This window comes from Spinacia oleracea, chromosome 4, assembly GCF_020520425.1.
Source record: "Spinacia oleracea cultivar Varoflay chromosome 4, BTI_SOV_V1, whole genome shotgun sequence".
Classification (NCBI taxonomy): Eukaryota; Viridiplantae; Streptophyta; class Magnoliopsida; order Caryophyllales; family Amaranthaceae; genus Spinacia; species Spinacia oleracea.
The window spans coordinates 130,623,159-130,644,839 of NC_079490.1; the positions used below are offsets into that span (position 1 = coordinate 130,623,159).

General features: G+C 37.9%; 1 non-coding gene and 1 pseudogene across 1 annotated transcript; both read right to left on the reverse strand.

Moving 5' to 3' along the window:
• Nucleotides 1-8,687: 8,687 nt before the first annotated feature.
• Nucleotides 8,688-8,794, reverse strand: LOC130460339 (small nucleolar RNA R71). Its single transcript, XR_008920233.1, has one exon. It is a non-coding gene; the product is annotated as a small nucleolar RNA R71 (small nucleolar RNA).
• A 2,126-nt stretch (nucleotides 8,795-10,920) lies between these two features.
• LOC110779696 (glutamate dehydrogenase B-like) lies at nucleotides 10,921-14,222 on the reverse strand (annotated as a pseudogene).
• Between the last annotated feature and the right edge of the window lie 7,459 nt (nucleotides 14,223-21,681).

Genomic DNA, 21,681 nt, shown 5'->3' on the forward strand with positions numbered 1-21,681 from the left:
GCCCGACGGGAGGGTTTCGAGCTTTCCGCCCGGCGGGCGGATGTCTGCCCGACCGGGCGACGACAACCCTGGGCGGTCATTTCGCGGTTTTCTTTCTGGTTTTCTTTTTTTTATTTTGGGCAAACTATAAATACGAAGCCCTATTATTTTAGTTGAGATCTCTTATTCTAGTATTAACACTTAGTTTTATTTTTCTTAAGCTTAGTTTTCTCTCTAAATTGTTCCAAACACTTAATTTTAATTTCAATCAAAGCTTTCATTTTTTCGTCCATCCTTTTGTTCTTCATTTAGGTGTTGATTTCTACTTTGCTTTATTATTTGCTTTTCATCATGTTTTCCGTAATGTTAATTGCCTTGTTATTTGTTAATATGAGTGAGTAGTTTAATTTCTAGGGTTTAGGGGATCCATGAATGCATGATTGGGATTAAATGTGGACTTGATTATTGATTAATTAATTGTAATTTCTATAGCTTATTATTATTGCTTGTCAATTCTGTTCGGCCGGACTATTTTGATTTGAGTTTAATCAACCTTAGATTATGCGCCGAGAGGTATAAATCTGATGTTTTTGGTCTGTGGCTATTAGATAGGAATTGTTTCTAGTACATAGCGAGAGCCTGCTAGTTATATTTTCCTAAGAAATTCATAAGATTCGAGAGATGCTTGTTTTTCTAGTTATGATTGTTAATTGATTGTTGTTGTCCGTTGTCCAATCCCGGTCTGCATTTGTGGTGAACCGTTGCCCTTTTCCCTTAATATTGATATTTTCCATATTGATTATTGCCTTAGTTTAATCTACAAACAAATCCAAACCTCTTGTTACCAATAGTCTAGACTTGTCGATTAAGAGTAGAAAAAACGTTGCTTCCCTGTGGATTCGATCCTAACTTCCCTTGCTACCTAGCTAGTGACTTTAGGTTTATCTTTGATTAGGTGATACGACTTAAGCCTGTCAAATTTTGGCGCCGTTGCCGGGGAAACGGTTCTATTTTCTGTTATTAATTGTTTATTCTAGATTATTGTTTGTTAATTCTCAAGGAACCCTCGTTCCTTGAGACCGGATCACACACCTGTTTGTAGTTTCTTTGTTTATGCCCAGGACCGTAGGTACTAGTCATCTTACTCCATTCGATCCTGACCCCGAAAGAACCTTTCATAGACAAAGAAATTTCATTGCACGGTGTGGGAATTACTCTGATTCTGATCATAATATTGGCGGTCGTTTTCCTTCAGATACAGATTCAGTCTCAGAGATAGAGATAGGTGACGGAACACCACCACCAGTTGAGCCAAGGCTTACAGACTATTCTAAGCCAAGTCTATCTGTGCTACCCAAGGCAATCAGGCCTTCTATTGCAGCTGAAACCTTCAAGATTGAGCCTGCATTGATTAACATGATTGAGAGACGACAGTTCGGTGGGGAAGCAGGTGAAGACCCAAATCTTCACATCCAATCCTTCATCCAATATTGCTCTACCATCAAGCAAACGGGGTTGACTCCGGAGCAGACTATGGAGATGCTCTTCCTGTTCTCTCTGAGTGGGAAGGCAAAGTTGTGGATCAATGGGTTGAATCGAGTGACAGGCTAAATCGCACTCCTATCAAAGATAAACCTAACGTTCACCAACTAAAAATATAGTAAGGGAAGCAGGGATCGTATCCACAGGGAAACAATGTTCTTTCTACTATTAATTAACTAATCTAGACTACTGGTAACAAAGAGTTGGATTGGTTTGTATATTAAACTAAAGCAAATAATCAAATCGGAAAATAACAATATTAAAGGAATCTAGGGCAACGGTTCACCATAAATGCAGAGCAGGATTGGACAACGGACAATAACAATCAATGAACAATCATAATTAGGAAAACATGCATCTCTCGAATCTTATGAATTCCTTAGGATAGAACAACTAGCGGGCTCTCGCTACGTACTAGAAATAATTCCTATCTAATAGCCACAGACCAAAAAACATCATATTTATACCTCTCGGCGCATAATCTAAGGTTAATCAAACTCAAATCAAAATAGTCCGGCCGAACAGAATTGACGAGCAATAATAATAAGCTATAGAAATTATAATCAATCAATCAATTAATCAAGTCCACATATAATCCCAATCATGCATTCATGGATCCCCTAAACCCTAGAAATTAAACTACTCACTCATGATAATAAATAACAAAGCAATTAACATAATAGAAAACATGATCAAGCAATAAGATAAATTAAAGCAAGAAACAATACCGACTTGAAGAACAATGGAATAATAAAGCTTGAATCTTTGATTAAAATTAAAACTAAGTGTTTGGAGAAAATAGAGAGAACTAAAATAGACTAAGTAATTAGAAAACTAGAATAAAAGATGTCACTAAAAATATAAGGGGCTAGTATTTATAGTTTGCCCAAAATAGAGCCCAAAATCGGAAATAAAATCTCGCGAAATACGCTGGAGGTTGGCGTGGCCCGATCGGGCGACGCTTCGCCCGATCGGGCGATGTGCTCGATAGTCGGCCCGATCGGGCAAAATTCCGCCCGATCGGGCGGTTGCAAAATGCCCAGAACAGCGCCCAGAATAACCGCCCGCCCGATCGGGCGAAGCCCGCCCGATCGGGCGCGTGTTGAAACTGCACGATCCTCTATCTTAAAAACACCATATCTCCTTCGTTATAAGTCCGAATTAGGCGAGTGACCACTCGTTGGAAAGCTCTTGAAGTCTAGAATCCAACCCAATTTGAATAGCTGCATTTGGAGTTGTATAACTCGAGTTATGATCAAAAGAGTGGACGACATTCAGTTTTCTACTTCTTTCACTATTCGCTTTGCATGAAAATTCTTCCAACTCAATGTTTGCGCTCTCGAAAGTATATAATCTCTTGTATTGATTCAAACGAGTAGGAAATGCACAAAAATATGCTAATTCCTACAATGATGAACCTGAAACTACAAACACACTACAAGGAGCACATTAGTACTAAAATCGCTCCGAAGAGCTCATTTGAGATCAAAAAGTACTAAGGGACGGGGGTAAAAACTCTATATAAAACGCATATATCAAACTCCCCCAAGCTAGATCCTTGCTTGTCCCTAAGGAAGGAAATAATCGATGAATACAAGATCAACTTCACCCCTAACATATTTCAAAACGAAAGACATAATTCAAGGCAAAATCTAACGAGCATGCATCAATGTCAACCAATCAAATCCACCAACCACAAATCCTCCCTAACAATCGTCACGCAAAGCGAACCACAAATGCACAATGGAATTCAAGACTAGTGCTCACACACTCGTCACTCATTTATGTGGCGGATAAAAGATGTACCCGTTCGCTCTACTCCCAACATATAAGTGTACAATGCCCTCCCAAAACTCACAACACTCGTGTGTCTAGAAAAACATACACTCAACCTAATAGTCGACTCGGAATATGTCATGTCATAACTTGCATTGATAAACAACTACTTTCACATTAATATGACTCTATGCACAAAGGTCGGAAGGTCTTCAAAGCTTGTAATGATAGGCTTAGGTAGGGGTGCGGTAAATTTGGGTAAAATGTGAGCTTAAAGCCTTGGCTTTGGGGAGCATAAATCCTAGAAAAACCATGATCAACCACAAATGATGACCACAACTCTCCCACTCAACACATGATGAAACAACAAACAAACCACACTATACTTTCTTGCCTTTCTTTCACAATTAAAATCAATCACTCATAAAGATAAGAAATTACAATACTTGAGTGTAACAATGCTTTGAATTTTTCTATGAGTAATGAATTTTTTTCTTTTTATTTTTTTCAATTTCCTTTTTTTCCCTTTGGAAACCTTCATATTTTCTATTCTTCTCATCTCTTTCACTCTTCATTATTTTTTTTTTTTCTCTTTTTCAAACAACAAACAAGATAAGAAGAACTCTCTTATTTCCTTTTCAACACTCACTTTGTGCTCAAAACTAAGCACACTACAACTCCCTCACCTCACTTACTATTAGCTCCCCCAAGCTAGGCTTGGGACTAGTAACCAATGGGGCTTTCATGGGCTTGTAATATGGCTAGTCACCGAATAAAGGGGCACAAGCAACAACATGGGTAGAAAAGGAGGGAACAAATGTATCTAGATTAATCTGAAGGCTACCTAAACAGAAAAATACCTTCGTCCTCCACAATGTGCATGTATATGAGTCATAAAACACTACTAACAGTTGCAAACCAATACTCAAAATCAATGACACACCAGGAATCTATCACACATCCTAACCAAGTCAACTAGCCAAGCACCAAGTCCACGAATAGTTAGTCAGAGTTGACTCATGTTAAGGCATCAAAGCAATCGAATATCAAATCATGGCTAACACATCCACATTGCTCGTCATCAAATACCAAGAATCAAAACAATTTTCAATCAAAGGGGCACAGGGAAGCATGATATTGTATTCATCGGAACGTATTTTTGTATTTTTTTTTTTTCAAAGCAATAAACTACTCTAGAAAACATTAAACACACCAAAATAAACACACAAAAATAAGTAAATGCAAAAATAAAAGGAAAAACATACCTAATATGTACAAGTGAGTGAAACACCCCCCAAAGCAAAATCAGACAATGTCCTCATTGGCTCAAGGGCTATCATGAGGAAAGTGAGCAAACCGTGGCTTATTTGTCGCTGATTCGCAAATCGCCCGATCGGGCAGCAGATCGCCCGATCTGGCAGCATATCGCCCGATCGGGCAGCAGATCGCCCGATCGGGCGAATTTCGAACCTTTCCGTTGAATCTGTGCGCGCCCGATCGGGCGCACCTCGCCCGATCCGGATCGGGCGAAATGCAATGCCTTGTTTTATTGACTTTTCTCAGCCCAGAATCCTTCCTTGACCTTTCTACGACGTCATCATCAACCGCCCGATCGGGCGGAATTTCGCCCGATCGGGCATTTCACTCGCCTTTTGTGTGGATCGGGCAACCGTCGCTCGTTCGGGCGATTTTCCAACATTTTCCTTGAATCGACACGCGCCCGATCGGGCGCTCCTCGCCCGATCCGGATCGGGCAAAACGCAGACTACTCCGTTTCAGCTTGAATTCAACTTTTTCGAACTTGGAGCCTTAGACCTGCACACCATTAAACGTCCAAACCGTAAAATACCCTCTTCTCACCTCTCTAACACCAAAAACTACAATGAAACACACACTTGCTCAAAAATTATACTAAAACACATAAACAAAAGCGAAAAATACACTACGAAAAGCAATAAATGGATAGTGAAATACTCATCCCCTATTATATTGATGCAATGTCCCCATTACACAATCTTAGTTTATGTACAGACAACGAAAGGAAGGGGATGAGAGCCACGACAACTCATCACCAAAGATGGTGCCATCTGGTGTCGAATCAATTGCCTTGGATGAGCTATGTGGCGCGGGAAGTGACAGACCACGACCCCGATCATGAATACGGTGCCCACCGTTCACCGAGCTTTCGGCCTTTCGGGTCTCAGCATCATCAAATCGTGCCTCCCGCAAAGAGATTGGTTAGTAAATAACCAACGAACGAGCGCAGAAGCTTGTCATGCGCACTCGCACAACTTTCGTGCAACAAGACATGCACGATAATCAACAACAATATTTGCATAAAGTCTGAATGAACTCTATGCCAGTAAGGAGTAGGATGCCTAAAGGAAGAAGAACAAAAAGAAAAAACAACAATAAAAGAAGAATAAGAAAAGGAAGGAAAAGAGAAAGTAGGCATACTCTCCTTATGGAAGTTGTTTTTACGGACTATTGATTCTTCAACCTCAATGATCAATGAAATAGCTCTCTCTGTGTTTTGGAATTCATGGTGGATAGGCTCTTCACCATATAGAGCTCTCTGCAAAGCATCCACCTCTTCTTTGTAAGTATTGTAAGTACCTGCGAAAGATTCACAAAGAGGAACATACTCTATTGGGTCATTGGGCTTTTGATTTTCATGGGGAGGAGGAAGATACTCAAGTAAAGGTTTTATGGGGAAAGAGAAGGGGAGTGAGACGGTGTAAACGGGGCTAAGAATAACCCTTGTTGGACTTGGAATATGAGGGGTAGGGGTTGACACAACAACAAGGGTTTTATCAACTTCAACTTCCTCATGGAATTGCTCTATGACATATGGCTTTTCAGTTTCAACAAATCCTTCATCCATTGATCCAACCGTCAAATCATCATCCTCCCACTCATCCTCAGCCTCTGTTATAAGCTCCTCCCACTCTTGGTTGCCTATGGGTTCACTCAGTTGACCCCCATCCCCAACACAACTCGAATCATTATTTTCAATAATTTCTTGAACTTTTCTAAATCTCTCAAGAGTAGCCTTACTAGCTTTAATAATCTCATTAGTAGCCTCTTGAGATCTAGTACACTGAATCTCAATCTCAGAGTTTAATCTTCTTAATTCCTCTAAGAAGCTATCTCTGATTTCTGATTCGGGTTGAACAGGATTGAGCAAGGGTTCACAATAATACACGGGAGAAGCAACAGTGGAATTATGAGGCAAAACATTGATATCCATGCAAGGGTTAGATAAGTCGTTAGAATATACATGATTATCATAAACATTAGAATGCACCTCATTATAACAAGCATTCAAGGGAGAGGGGGTAGAAACATGTAGATTATGCTCATAATTTGGATTAGCACATGTAACATGAATCGCCATTTCACGCTCATACAAATCCCTTGCAAACCACATATAGTAATCCCACATATCATCCAAAGACAAGGCTCGAAAATCACCATTAAATCTACTTTCTATCACATTCCTTGTATACTCATTTAAACCACCATAAGCAAAACCACAAGAATCCCAAAGATTAAAATTGTGGTAACCAATAAAATCATTTAGCCTATCGAAATACACCCAAAAAGGCTCATTTAAGAATTGAGGGAAAGAATAATAATCCATTTTTTTCAGGGAAAAAAAAATTAAAAAAATTAAAAGAAAAAAATAATAAAAAAATAAACTAAAGAAAATAAAATATACACATGGTCTCAAAGAACAGGAAGTTCTATGAGACTCAAGAAAATAATCTAGATCATAAAATTAGTAGCAGAAAATTAAACCGTTTCCCCGGCAACGGCGCCAAAATTTGACAGGCTAAATCGCACTCCTATCAAAGATAAACCTAACGTTCACCAACTAAAAATATAGTAAGGGAAGCAGGGATCGTATCCACAGGGAAACAATGTTCTTTCTACTATTAATTAACTAATCTAGACTACTGGTAACAAAGAGTTGGATTGGTTTGTATATTAAACTAAAGCAAATAATCAAATCGGAAAATAACAATATTAAAGGAATCTAGGGCAACGGTTCACCATAAATGCAGAGCAGGATTGGACAACGGACAATAACAATCAATGAACAATCATAATTAGGAAAACATGCATCTCTCGAATCTTATGAATTCCTTAGGATAGAACAACTAGCGGGCTCTCGCTACGTACTAGAAATAATTCCTATCTAATAGCCACAGACCAAAAAACATCATATTTATACCTCTCGGCGCATAATCTAAGGTTAATCAAACTCAAATCAAAATAGTCCGGCCGAACAGAATTGACGAGCAATAATAATAAGCTATAGAAATTATAATCAATCAATCAATTAATCAAGTCCACATATAATCCCAATCATGCATTCATGGATCCCCTAAACCCTAGAAATTAAACTACTCACTCATGATAATAAATAACAAAGCAATTAACATAATAGAAAACATGATCAAGCAATAAGATAAATTAAAGCAAGAAACAATACCGACTTGAAGAACAATGGAATAATAAAGCTTGAATCTTTGATTAAAATTAAAACTAAGTGTTTGGAGAAAATAGAGAGAACTAAAATAGACTAAGTAATTAGAAAACTAGAATAAAAGATGTCACTAAAAATATAAGGGGCTAGTATTTATAGTTTGCCCAAAATAGAGCCCAAAATCGGAAATAAAATCTCGCGAAATACGCTGGAGGTTGGCGTGGCCCGATCGGGCGACGCTTCGCCCGATCGGGCGATGTGCTCGATAGTCGGCCCGATCGGGCAAAATTCCGCCCGATCGGGCGGTTGCAAAATGCCCAGAACAGCGCCCAGAATAACCGCCCGCCCGATCGGGCGAAGCCCGCCCGATCGGGCGCGTGTTGAAACTGCACGATCCTCTATCTTAAAAACACCATATCTCCTTCGTTATAAGTCCGAATTAGGCGAGTGACCACTCGTTGGAAATCTCTTGAAGTCTAGAATCCAACCCAATATGAATAGCTGCATTTGGAGTTGTATAACTCGAGTTATGATCAAAAGAGTGGACGACATTCAGTTTTCTACTTCTTTCACTATTCGCTTTGCATGAAAATTCTTCCAACTCAATGTTTGCGCTCTCGAAAGTATATAATCTCTTGTATTGATTCAAACGAGTAGGAAATGCACAAAAATATGCTAATTCCTACAATGATGAACCTGAAACTACAAACACACTACAAGGAGCACATTAGTACTAAAATCGCTCCGAAGAGCTCATTTGAGATCAAAAAGTACTAAGGGACGGGGGTAAAAACTCTATATAAAACGCATATATCATCGAGCAGCCATGAAAATTACTAACTGGGAGTCTTTAACCCTTGCATTCTATGTGAAATATTTCCCACCTAAGAAGAAATCTCGTCTGAGGAGCCAGATAATTTCTATTACTCAACAAGCAGATGAGAGTTTATTCGAGGTCTGGGAGAGATTCAAGGATCTACAAAGGGAGTGCCCACATCATGGTTTGAGTGACTTGTTCTTGATTCAACAATTCTATAATGGTCTGGGTAAGGAGCCTAGACTTATTCTGGATTTAGCTGCTAGTGGGAGATTCATGCAACTTGCTGTGACTAGAGCTATGGAGGTGATTGAGGAGATGGCCATTCATATTTCCCAGTACGGGAATCCTAGAGGCCTACCTAATAAGGGTGGTAAGCATGATTTGAATTCCATAGAACAATTAACTGCCCAATTGACTGCTTTACATTATAAGTTTGATAATATGCAAGCAGCAAATACTCAATCTGCTCAACCTATTAGTGTACCTGCAATGAATGCTCAAACTGTCAATGTCTGTGATAGTTGTGGGATGTCTGGTCATTATGCACAGGAATGTAGGAGCTCTATTGAACAATGTAATGCATTCCAGGCCTATAAACATAATAACCCGTATTCCATCTCTTACAATGAGGGGTATAAAAACATTCCCCTACTATCATACAGGAGAACTAATATTCAGAACCCCCATCAAGTCCAACATCCACCACCACAACCATCATATCAACCACCAACACAACAATCATACCAACCACGGGGTAACTACAACCATTAGTCTAGTGGACCACCTGGGTTCCCTAGACAACACCCATCACCTTCACCACCACAACCTCGACCCACACACTCTGACCCTATGCTAGTAGAGATGAGGAATATGATGTTGCAGATGCAGAAGTCTCTGAGTGAAAAGGATGCTAAAATTGATGCTCTTACCGCCCATAATAAGATCATTGATACCCAGTTGGCACAGATGGCTACTACTCTCGCAGGGAGACCCCCAAGTCAACTCCCTGCACAGCCCGAGAATAGAGAAACTGCAAATGCTATGACATTGAGGAGTGGTAGAGGTTATGAAGGTCCTTCTATGCCCGTCGAGGTTGATTCTGAGGTGTCTGCTAGTGGTCTGGTCAGTGAGGAAACACCAAGGGTAGTCACAGATGGTGAAAAAGCTGAAAAAGTAGTCTGTGAAAAAGAGGCTACAACTGAGGTTAAGAAGGGGACAGATGTTCAAGTACCACCTGTTGAACTCCCCTTCCCAAACCGGAAACTCAAGAATAAGCTAAGCAAACAGTTTGGCAAATTCTTGGAAGTGGTCAAAAACTTGCAGGTAACGGTTCCTTTTACTGAATTCATTTTACAGGTTCCTGCATATGCTAAATTTATGAAAGATATTTTGACCAGGAAACATGCTTTTTGGGAGGTAGAGATTGTAGCTTTCACTGAGGAATGTAGTGCTTATTTACAAAATAAGTCTCCACCTAAACTTAAAGACCCCGGCACTACAACATATTAGATCAAAAAGGGCAAAAGAAATCGCCCTCTTTGATGTAAAACTCGCCCTTCTAGGCTACCAGGGAAATTTTTAAATCGCCCTCCCATCGCCCTGTTAGCCTCGTCCTATTAGCTTTGCAGGGCAAACAAAAATTTTCGCCCTCTTTGAATGGAATCAAAGAGGGCAACATTTTTTGCCCTCCTAGAATGAAATCAAAGAGGGAAATATTTTTCGCCCTCCTAGATTGAAATCAAATAGGGCAACATTTTTCGCCCTCTTAGAATGAAATCAAAGAGGGCAATGTTTTTCGCCCTCTTTGATTAATAAATGTAAGGCAAGTGCGTTTTTCGCCCTCTTTGATTGATTTTGTGAAATGCATATACTTTTGCCCTCTTTGATTGTTTGCTTTTTATATTTCTATTTTTTTTAAATGTTAGCCAATACATCAAATAATTTACCCACGTGGGATTCGAACCCACATCTTTGTGCATAATTTGCATAATGCTCTCCCATTTGATCTAATAGGTTAGTGCTACTTTGAGAAAAACTTAGTCAATGCAATCATCCTATTGAAGGAATGCTTATAGTAAACAAAACTAGGTAATAATTAGTTAATAACAAAATATATCGAAATTACAAGAATAATATAGCAGGATATATATGACATTGAGATATCTGTAGAATCTTGCTGCCAACTGCCAAGGAAATTGAAATCATGTAACTAGCACCAACTTAATTCAATTCATTCAATCAGAAAAGTCTATTCTCGACTATATATGTCAATTGTCAAACACAAACAATTCAATAAAACCCAAAGCTCTTGTTACAACCACTCATCTACAACATCATAATACAATATTTGATCCACGCTTAAACAAACCTCGTCTGCTTCTGGATCAGTCGGATGGTTTGCTGCTTCCATGATATATTTGGCCTTGATTTCATTTGCATTCTCCCTTCAATCACAACAAATAAAACAACATTCTAGTTCAGCAATTTAACTCAAGTCGTAATAGAATGAAAGGAAATAGTTCCCAAAAATGGAACTGTTAATAACGCCACCAAGGGCTGCAGGGATTAGCACATCACAATCCTCAACCAATATTGAGTCGGAATCTATTTCATCTGAACCATGAAAACCTTTTACTCCACGGTTTTCTTGGACGTGTTTCAGTAAGCTGTCAATGTCAAGTCCGTTCTTGTTTTTTATCGCTCCATTGATATCACCTACAGCAACAACCTTCCCTCCTAATTCACTGATGAGTCGTGCTGCCCACGAACCCACATTCCCAAAGCCCTGAGATTAGTCAAGCTAGGATCAATTGCAGCTAACAAACAAATAGTCAAGAGCTGCAAGTATCACTAAAATATCGAGCATATTAGTCAAAAGCCTGTTTTATGTATCTCAGTATCAATATAATGCATCTAGACTTGTCATAAATTAAGGATAACACAACCAAATTATGAGTGTTGTCCAAATAAGTACAATCACAATTAAACAATCATAATAATTACAATAGGTTTTCCAGTAACAACTGCAGGTGAATGACCATGAAATTTTGAGTATTCATCCAATATCCATGCCATTGTCTAAAACAGATTAAAAATCAAGTCAACAGTCACATTTGTCAATAATACTACAGACCTTGTATCTCACTGATGAACAAATTTGACTTTCACTTCACCTGCGAATTTGTCCCCATATCTGGTGCTGGTACATCAGTGTGGATTCCAATAAGATCATGAATCCTTCGGGTAAACACTCACGTCAAGCGTTCAAGATAATAAGAACACCAAAGTATCTGATAACAAGAACTGAATAACTTGGCTAATGGTATACCTGATATTAAAAATTAGTTGATATCATCCAATACAAAATTGGTTAATATGTCTGATATTTTCAGTTACACAAGTCTACAAGCTCAAGTAATATGCTTCTACTCGTTATAATTTAAATGATAAATCACATAAAGAAGAAAATATCAAAATCTATGAATTTGTATTGCACTTTGTTATATTAATTTCACTCCTTTTCTAAATACACAAGCATGACAAACCGCTCAATTTGGCATTTCTAATCTCTTATAAACTATTTGCTACAAGCTCAAGAAGTAAATCATACATAACCACCAAAAAATGAATTCAAATTCCAAGTTCATTGTCAAACATTCCCCCCACCGGACCCAAAGTAATAGTTAGAAAGTGAATTGATAGCCAAAGATTTCCTAACTATCCTTAGTATTGACAGAATACAAGCTATATGCTTCCGCTTAGTCACACAGGAATGCAATGTAACATCAACATCACATAGAAATACACCAAAAAACTCAATCCAGATTGATATTAAAATAAATATGTAATAAGATATTAATTCGATCACATTCAATTATAGATGAAACTCTTTAAAAATTCAACATTCATACAAACACAAAATATATTCTCTTGTATTCAGACAATAAGGCACAATTAAAAGCATAAATTCACAAAAAAATCTTATTAATAAAACTTTAGAGAAAGAAGAGAGAAATTATTACTCAAAGTTGCAATTATGAGTTATCCAACCTGAAATCACCTGCAGACACAAAACCAAAAAATCAAGTTCAATAATCTATCGCCAATTGCAAAGACGACAACTAGAAGAAAATGTACCAGCAGAAACTATAATTTGTTGAAATAAACCAATAAAAGCACATAATATTCAACAAAACCTTTCGTATATGTTTCAATTATAAAAAGACATTGAGATCTAAGAGAAAAATAACACAAAATTAATGAAAAAAACAATCGAACAAAATAGAATATACCTATAAGTCGGAATTGGACCTAATTATTCAACAGAATAGAGCAAATCATTAAGCTTACAAACTGAGCAACGAAAGAATTTAGCAATTCGACCAATTTCCGATTAAATTAGGGTTTACTAGATAATTTTTGAGGGTTTTTGGTTGGAGATTTAGCGGAGAGAGAGAGAGAAATTTGAGTAGAGCTATGAATCAAATAGTTTGAGCTCTATAAAGGATTTTGGGGGAAAACGAATTAAATATTTTGGGTGAATTGATAGTTGTGATAAAACAAAGTATGCTTGAGTAGAGCAAAATTTCAGCGGCCTTCTCCTTACTTTCTACGGAGTATCAAAGAGGCGAAACTTTAGCGATCGTCTTCTTATTTTTATCAAGGAGTGCGAATGCTAAAATATCTCCCTATTTGGTTAGGTATTAAAAGGCGATATCAACTCGTCCTATTTGATTACATATTCAAAGGCGAAATTAAGGCGCCCTCCTTGTTTTAATATTCTCACCCTGTTTGCTCTTTATTTTTGTAGTGCGGGAGTTTTTCCATCCCATTTAACATTGGCAACGTTTTTATTGATAAGGGTTTATGTGATTTAGGTGCTAGTGTGTCTGTTATGCCTTTGTCTGTCTGTACTAAACTGAATATGGGTGAACTTAAGGTTACCAATATCACTCTGCAAATGGCCGACCGTTATGTTAAATACCCCTTAGGTGTTTTATAGGAAGTCCCTGTTAGACCTGTAGACTTTGTAGTACTAGACATGCAAGAGCAGGTAAATTTTATATACCTGTAGACTTCGTAGTACTAGACATGCAAGAGGACTCCCAAATTTAACACGGCAGGGGCTGTCATTGATGTAAAAAGTGGGAAATTGACTTTGTCTATTGGGGATGATAAGGTGACTTTTAACCTGAATAGTGCCTTAAGGAGTCCAATGCTAGAGCAAGAACAATGCTATAGAATTGATGTAGTTGATTTTATTATGCGAGATAACGTCTTCCAAGTTCTCGAAAGAGATCCCTTGGGGGCAGTGCTTTGTTGTGAATCTTCTGCAGATGATAGCAGTTCTTGGAGTGCTGAAGTGGATGCTCTAGAGTTGGCTCTTGATGGTGGAGAGTCTGAACCCGAGGAGAGCACCAAATTGAGGAGGTTAGTTCGGCCGGTCTGTTCTGTAAAAGAGGTAAAGAAACCCGAACTTAAACCTCTTCCTGCTAATCTCAAATATGCATTTTTAGATGATGAACAACTTTGCCCTGTAATTTTCAGTACTGCACTTGATGCAGACCAGTTGTCCCAACTTCTTACTGTGTTGAAAAAGCACAAAAAGGCCATTGGGTACAGTATTGATGATTTAAAGGGTATTAGCCCTGAATTTTTGCATGCATAGGATACATCTAGATGATAATATAAAATCATGCATTCAACCCCAGCGTTGTTTGAACCCCATCATGCAAGATGTTGCGAAAGCTGAAGTAATGAAATTGGTTGATGCGGGTATTGTTTATGATGTGTCTGGTTATAAGTCGGTAAGTCCTGTTCAGGTAGTGCCAAAGGAAGGGGGGACGATTATGGTTAAGAATGAGAAAAATGAGTTGATCCCAACTAGGGTAGTTACAGGTTGGCGCATGTGCATTGATTATAGGCGTCTAAATGTTGCTACTAAAAAGGACCACTTTCCCCTTCCCTTTATTGATCAAATGTTAGAAAGGCTTAGCCTGTCACAAGTTTTTCTGTTATCTGGATGGTTATTCTGCCTTTTTCCAAATTCCCATACATCCAAACGACCAGGAAAAGACCACTTTTACCTGTCCCTATGGTAGTTTTGCATATGGTAGGATGCCCTTTGGTCTGTTTAATGCACCTCCTACTTTTCAACGTTGCATGATGAGCATTTTTTATGAGTTTATTGAGTCTATCATGGAAGTATTTATGGATGACTTTAGTGTCTATGGTACTTCTTTTGATTCCTGTTTGATTAACTTGACTAAAGTTTTGAAAATATGTGAAGAATGTAACCTGGTCTTAAAATGGGAAAAGTGTCATTTCATGGTTACTAAAGGGGTGGTCTTGGGGCACTTAATATCTGATAAGGGCATTCAGGTGGATCGAGCTAAAGTCCAAGTGATTGAACAATTGCCCCCTCCAGTTAATGTGAAGGGTGTTAGAAGTTTTCTTGGTCATGCGGGGTTTTATCGCCGCTTTATCAAGGATTTTCCTAAGATTGTTAAACCACTGACCCAGCTCCTCCGCAAGGATGCCCCATTTGTGTTTACTGATGCTTGTCTTGAGGCTTTTGACAGGATTAAACAGGCACTAATTTCGGCTCCTATCATCCGTTCTCCCGAATGGGATCTTCCGTTCGAGATATGTGTGATGCAAGTGACTACGCAGTTGGGGAGGTTTTGGGTCAGAGAAAGGAAAAGGTTTTGCACGCCATCTACTATGCTAGTAAGACCTTAGATGAATCTCAAGTTAATTATGCTACTACTACGAAGGAGCTTCTAGCCATAGTCTATGCCTTGTACAAGTTTCGCACTTATCTGATTGGGTCCAAGGTGATAGTCTATATGATGAGTGACATTTATGTCACTCATAGGGGAGTAATTTAAGCATTATTTGAGTCGATTTTATTTTAGTTTTAGCATTTTTAGTCTTTATTTTACTTGATTTCTCATTTTAATTAATTTATAGCTTAGTTTAGCGTTTTTTGCTTTTTTTTTTTTTTAGTTTTTAGATCTTAATTCCGTAGTTTATTTATTTTATTTGTTTTATAATTTTATAGTTTAATTATTTTAGTTTTCGTTATTAACTTTCTATTTTTATTTCTATTATTATTATTATTACTTTTATTATTATTATTATTATTTTTTTCTTTATTTTATTTTTCTATTTCTTGTTTCTCTCCTATTTTCATTTCTTATTTTGTGTAGGTACATGTTGTTCGAAAATCGGAATACAAGCTTAAAGGCCGGTCAAGAAAAGTCAACGGCTCAAAGAACAACAAGCTACAACAAGCCATCATTCCTATCCTACACCACCCTGTTTCATATCCTACACCACACCACACACCACCTGCATCTTTCCCCCTCTCACCACTACAGCCCTCAACATCTCACCTCCCACCACCAACCTGGTCCCCCTTTCACCAACACAGCAGCCCACAACCACCTGCTTGGCTACCCTCTCCGCCACGCTTCCACCGCAAACACCACCGTCACCCAATCACCATCGTCATCAACAACAACTATGCAACACACAACCAACAACAACAGCAAAAACGCAACCAAAATAGTCCAAAACAGAGCAAAAAGCAGAGAAAAACAGAGTAATTGGGTTCGTCCGAACCCGTAACGGAGTTCGCCCGAATCGAAAATTCAGAGTTCCTGATTGTATGAGGTTCGGTCGAACCTCAATGTATTCGACCAAACCGAACTCGGGTTCGCCCGAACTTCCATTAAAGTTCGATCAAACTTTTTGGCGCTTGATTTTTGTACGGAATTAATGAAGGCCCGTGGTTGTCACGTGGTTGTTGCTCGGTGTTTCCTGCTTCTCCACTGTACAACTTGAATGCGAAGGTGATGATGGATTGATTGCTGAGGATCGACGGTGATGGTTTGATGATGAGTGATAGACGGTGATTCGGGCTGATGATGATGCGTTGATAGAAGATTTATGGTGGATGATGGTCGATTTTTGATGACGATGATAAATCGAAGATGAAGATCGATTGATGATTGATTAAGGATGATGGTGGCTGATGAGAGGAAGAAAAAAAGGAGTAGCAACGAAAGAAAATGAAGGGAGATGGGTCTGATTGATTACCAAAAAGTGGGGGTTTCCTCAATTTTTTTTTTTTTTTTTTTTTTTTTTTTTTTTTAATCTTTATCTTCCTTTTCAGATTTTGTTTTTCATTTTCATTTTATCTTTCTTTTTCCTTTTATTTTGATTTTAGGCCTTGGGTATAAATACTCATTTTGGGTCATGAACTAAAAAAAAAAGAATGTAAATAATTAGTCTTAGTTCTTCTTTCTCTTAGGGTTTAGGGTTTTTCTTGAGTTTAGTTTCTATTTTCTAAGAGTGAGAAAGTGATGAAAAATCATTGAAAATGGAGGATTATGGATAATACAAGAAGATTTGAAGCATTCATTCATCAATCAATGAGAAATTTCTACTCTCTCTCCTTATTTATTGCTTTATTTATCATTTTAATTAGTTTAATTGTTTTTGTTTAGTTTAATGATTCATGTTTAGATTAGTTGTTATTATTGTTTAAAATCATGTTTTTAGTTGTTAATTTCCATAAATTTCATATTTTTAGGATTATATAGTAGTTTATTGATTAGGGTTTGGTGAAAACTCAACATTGATTGGTTTGGGTATTTGTGATTAGAAATTAGGGATTTTCATGATTAAATTATTACATGATTGCTTGGAGTAGTCTAGTTGGTTTGGAAAGGGATTAAAGACCTAAACTTGATTATGTAGTTGAATTAGGACTTTGATTTACCCCGGGTATGATAGGGTAGAACGGGAGTTCATCCTTGATGCTTAGGGAAATCGCTCGCATGTCGGGAGATGGTTGGAGCTATTTGTGAATTCGACGCTTATCATGTAGTGCTTGTGAATCTTCCCCATTTTCAAGTCTCTTAGGTTCAATCCATGATTTGTTGTTGTTTGACCCATTCCCTAATCTCGTTTACTTTTGATTTCTTAGTTTAGTTGATTTAGGTTTAGTTGGTTAGTTGATTTCCAACTCGTTTCGACCTAGCTTGTTGTTCGATTAGCATAAATTAGCGCACCTTGGTCCTTGTGGATTCCGACCCTTGCTTACCGCTTTACTTGTGTTTAGTGGTTATTTTAGGTAATTTGTTTGATAAGGAGAGACTAGTAATGACCTAGTTTTCCCTTCGATCAAAATGGCGCCGTTGCCGGGGACTTCGGTTTGCATTAGTTTTCCCCTCGATCAAAATGGGTTGGAAAGGGATCAAAGACCTAAACTTGACTATGTTGTTGAATTGGAACTTTGATTTACCCCGGGTACGATAGGGTAGAACGGGAGTTCATCCTTGATGCTTAGGGAAATTGCTCGCATGTCGGGAGATAGTTGGAGCTATTTGTGAATTCAACGCGTATTCATGTAGTGCTTGGGAATCTTTCTCGTTTTCAATTCTCTTAGGTTCAATCCATGATTTGTTGTTGTTTGACCCATTCCCTAATCTCGTTTACTCTTGATTTCTTAGTTTAGTTTTATTAGTTTTATTCGATTAGTGATTTTCCAAAACCCCGTTACGACCTAGCTTATCGATTGATTAGCATAAATTAGCGCACCTTAGTCCTTGTGGATTCCGACCCTTGCTTACTGCTTTACTCGTGTTTAGTGGTTAGTTTAGGTAAATTGTTTGATTAGGAGAGACTAGTAAACGACCTAGTTTCTACCTTGATCAAAATGGCGCCGTTGCCGGGGACTTCGGCTTGCATTAGTTTGTGTTAGTTAGATGAGTCTAGGTGATTGTGCATAGTTCTTTTTGTTTTTCTTATTTATTTGTTTCATTTTGAAAATTCAAAAAATGGCAATTTTCTCGTTTCCTCAATTTGAGCATGAATCGTTTTGGAGGTATTTTGAAAGACTTGAGGAATCTCTTGGAAGTGATCATAGGTTTGATTTGTGGGAGTTATGTGAAATCATTTTTGATGGTCTTAATGAGCTTACTAGGGGAATGGTTGAGAATATGTTCCATAGTGAGTTTTGGGATAAGTTATTGGATGAAGCTTGGAATTTTTATAATTGGTTAGCTAGAGATACCTATGATTGGGAAATGACCAATCATGAGACATGTGTTCGGGTTTCTCATGTTTCTAATGTTGATTCTAGTTTTTGCATGAATTTCCTTGAAGCTCCACATGTTTTTAATGGTGAACCAAATATGCACGATTCTAATCCCCTTCCCATTTATTCTCATGTTGATGAGTTGCATTCTAATGTAAATGTTTTTGATGCTTCTTATCAAATTCCTTCAAATATTTGCATGAATTCCCATGATCTCCGTTATACCCCCTTTGAATCTCACATGCTTGATTGTGACCCCTCTTCCCATGTTGCTGTTCAAAATTCTATGCATTCGAAATCATCAAAATCTAACTTGGAGCTTCTCCTTGAGAATTGCATCAAAGAGTTTAATTCTAGGGCCAACCAAGTAGCCGATCATATGACCTTTCTTGAGGCTAAAATCAATGCTATTCAGAAACCCATAGACCATTTTGCTATTATTGATGATGATTTGATGAATATTGAGAATGAAAATCAATTGGGAAAGAGTAGTCTAAATCTTGATGGTGGTTTTTGGGATGATGAAGATGAGGAGCATGATGTTGAGGAGAGTGAGGTAGCCTCTTTTGGAGATTGGTTAGTTGAGAGTGTAGAGAATCATGAGCCCTTATTGATTGATGATTCGATTCTTGAGTCTCTTACTCCTATCTCAAGTGACCTTAATTTCACTCCCTTTCCGCTATCTTTAGAGCACCCATCCTCTCGTGTCCCCCCTTCCTTGAGTGAATTATTTGGTCAATGTGAAATTAAGACATCTCATTTGGTGGTTGAGGATGCTTTTAAGGTGAATGATGGTGATTTGGAGGAAAAATCCTTGATTGAGGACCCTTTGGTCGAAAAAGCTTATGTTTTGGAGTCTTATGATGCGGGAGAAGTTGTTTGTGAAACCCTTGTTTCTACCCCTTCCCCTTATGTCCCATTTTCAAGAAAGCTTGGCCTAGTTCCCTCGTTTCCCATCTCATACCCTTTTTCTTTTCTCAAACCACCTCCATTAGATGATAATCTTGCCTCCATTGTTCTCAAAGTGCCCAATTCGATCATGTTTAAGGAAAAGAGTGAGGTTGCCCCCCAAAAAGAGTTTGTTGAGGAGAGTTTGCCGATTATTTCTTCTTTTTCTAATTTTTTTTATTTTTCTTCTTCTTATTTTCTTGTTTTCCCTTTTGATCCTACTTCTTTTCGCCATCCTTCTCCTTGTTGGCATAGAATGGCACTAATCTTTGTGCATGCTTTTCTTTTGAGCTTTGCATATGATTTATCCAATGAAATGTGTGCTAGTGCATATGATAAACTCTTGAGATCATTGACTTGGTATTTACTAGAACGGTTATGCTTAGGACCGTAAATAAGCCTTTCTCGGGAAGTAACCCGTGCTTTATAGCTTTCGTTTTCTTTATTTTTGCTCCTACTTATGTTTCTTTTCAATTATTGTTTTAGGTACTTAAGTGGAATAAGCGCTCATTCTCGATAGCATAAGGAAAGCAAAGCACGATGTTAGAGAAAGTTACTACAAATGGAGAACTTGGATCATTTGCGGGTATTTACACCCACCTACTATCCGGTAGTGTCCTTCTTCCCCCTCTTTTTATTACTCCATGGATTGATTGAGCATGTGAATTGATGAGGCATGAGGTTGGATGGTTGAAAATGTTGATTCGGTTGCCTCCATTTCTCTTTCTCTAATCTGTTGTGATTTGCGGAACTATGTATATTGGTTGAATGCGTGTTTTCTTCCCCCCCCCCCCCCCTCCCCTTGAGTATTTGTTTCAAGCATTGAGGACAATGCTTAATTCTAGCTTGGGGGGATAGCTTTTCGCTAGCTTGGGGGAGTCAAGTTTCTTTTCATTTCTTTAGTTTTCCTTTTTTTCAAAATTTTCAAAATTCAAAAACATTTTATTTATTTTTCTTTTGAAACATTTGAAAAAAATCAAAAAAAATCCAAAAAAGTTTAGAAAATCCAAATAAAGTCCCAAGTAATTGAATAAAAGCACTAAAAATGATTTTCTTGTCCAAAGAAAGAATCTCAGTGATTTTTAATGTGGATTCCCTTGCTTGTCATTTGGATAATTGAGTAGAGGTATTTTCGTTGGATATTTGCATGTGTGAGTTAGGGCGATTAGGGATAGCTTAATCTTTATTGCTTGAGTCTCTACTTGAAAAAGTTTTCGATGATTCTAAATGATAAGCTTTGGTTTGAAAAGAGTTAATTTGTTCTCTTTTGGATGTTCTTTGCTACCTTAATTCCCTTTGGTGCACACTTCATTCCCTCGAAGAAGCTATGCTAAGAGTTAAAAGGATTGTAAAAAGAACAAAAAGATTGTGATTTATGTTTTGAGTCCAATAAGTGGTGCATTTGAGCCCACAAGTGTTAGGTTATGATTCATATGAATAAACATAAATCATGCGGAAAAACCATAATGCCAAGAAACATATTATTTACACATAATCATATAGCATAATTTAGATGCATACACTTTGTAGAGTGCCCTCCCTAGCTGCGCCCGAACCGAACAAGAACAAGTCTTTAGGACTCCAAGTGTCGTCCCTCCGTAGATAGTCCACAGCACGTCCGAATCCGCCTTAAGATTGACCAACTAGAATTCCCCTTAAGGTACTATAATTTTCGGGTATTATAGGGCAATAATATGACTGAATTTTTGCTCTCAAAAATGTCACTATGAATACTTGAAAAACTCGTTATCAATTGTGAACCCAGGCCACATATTTATAGGGGTATGGAAAGAGAATTGGAATCCTACTAGGATACGAATTAATTAAATTAGAATCCTTGTAGAACTCTTATTTAATTAATTTATCTTTTAGGATTAGGAATTTAATCATTAAACGAATCCTATACGCTTTAGGTTTCGTATGTGAACACAAACACACACGCACGCACAGCAGCCCATGAGGGGCGCCATGCGCGCGCGCGCACAGCCCGAGCAACGCAACCCAATTGCCACGGAG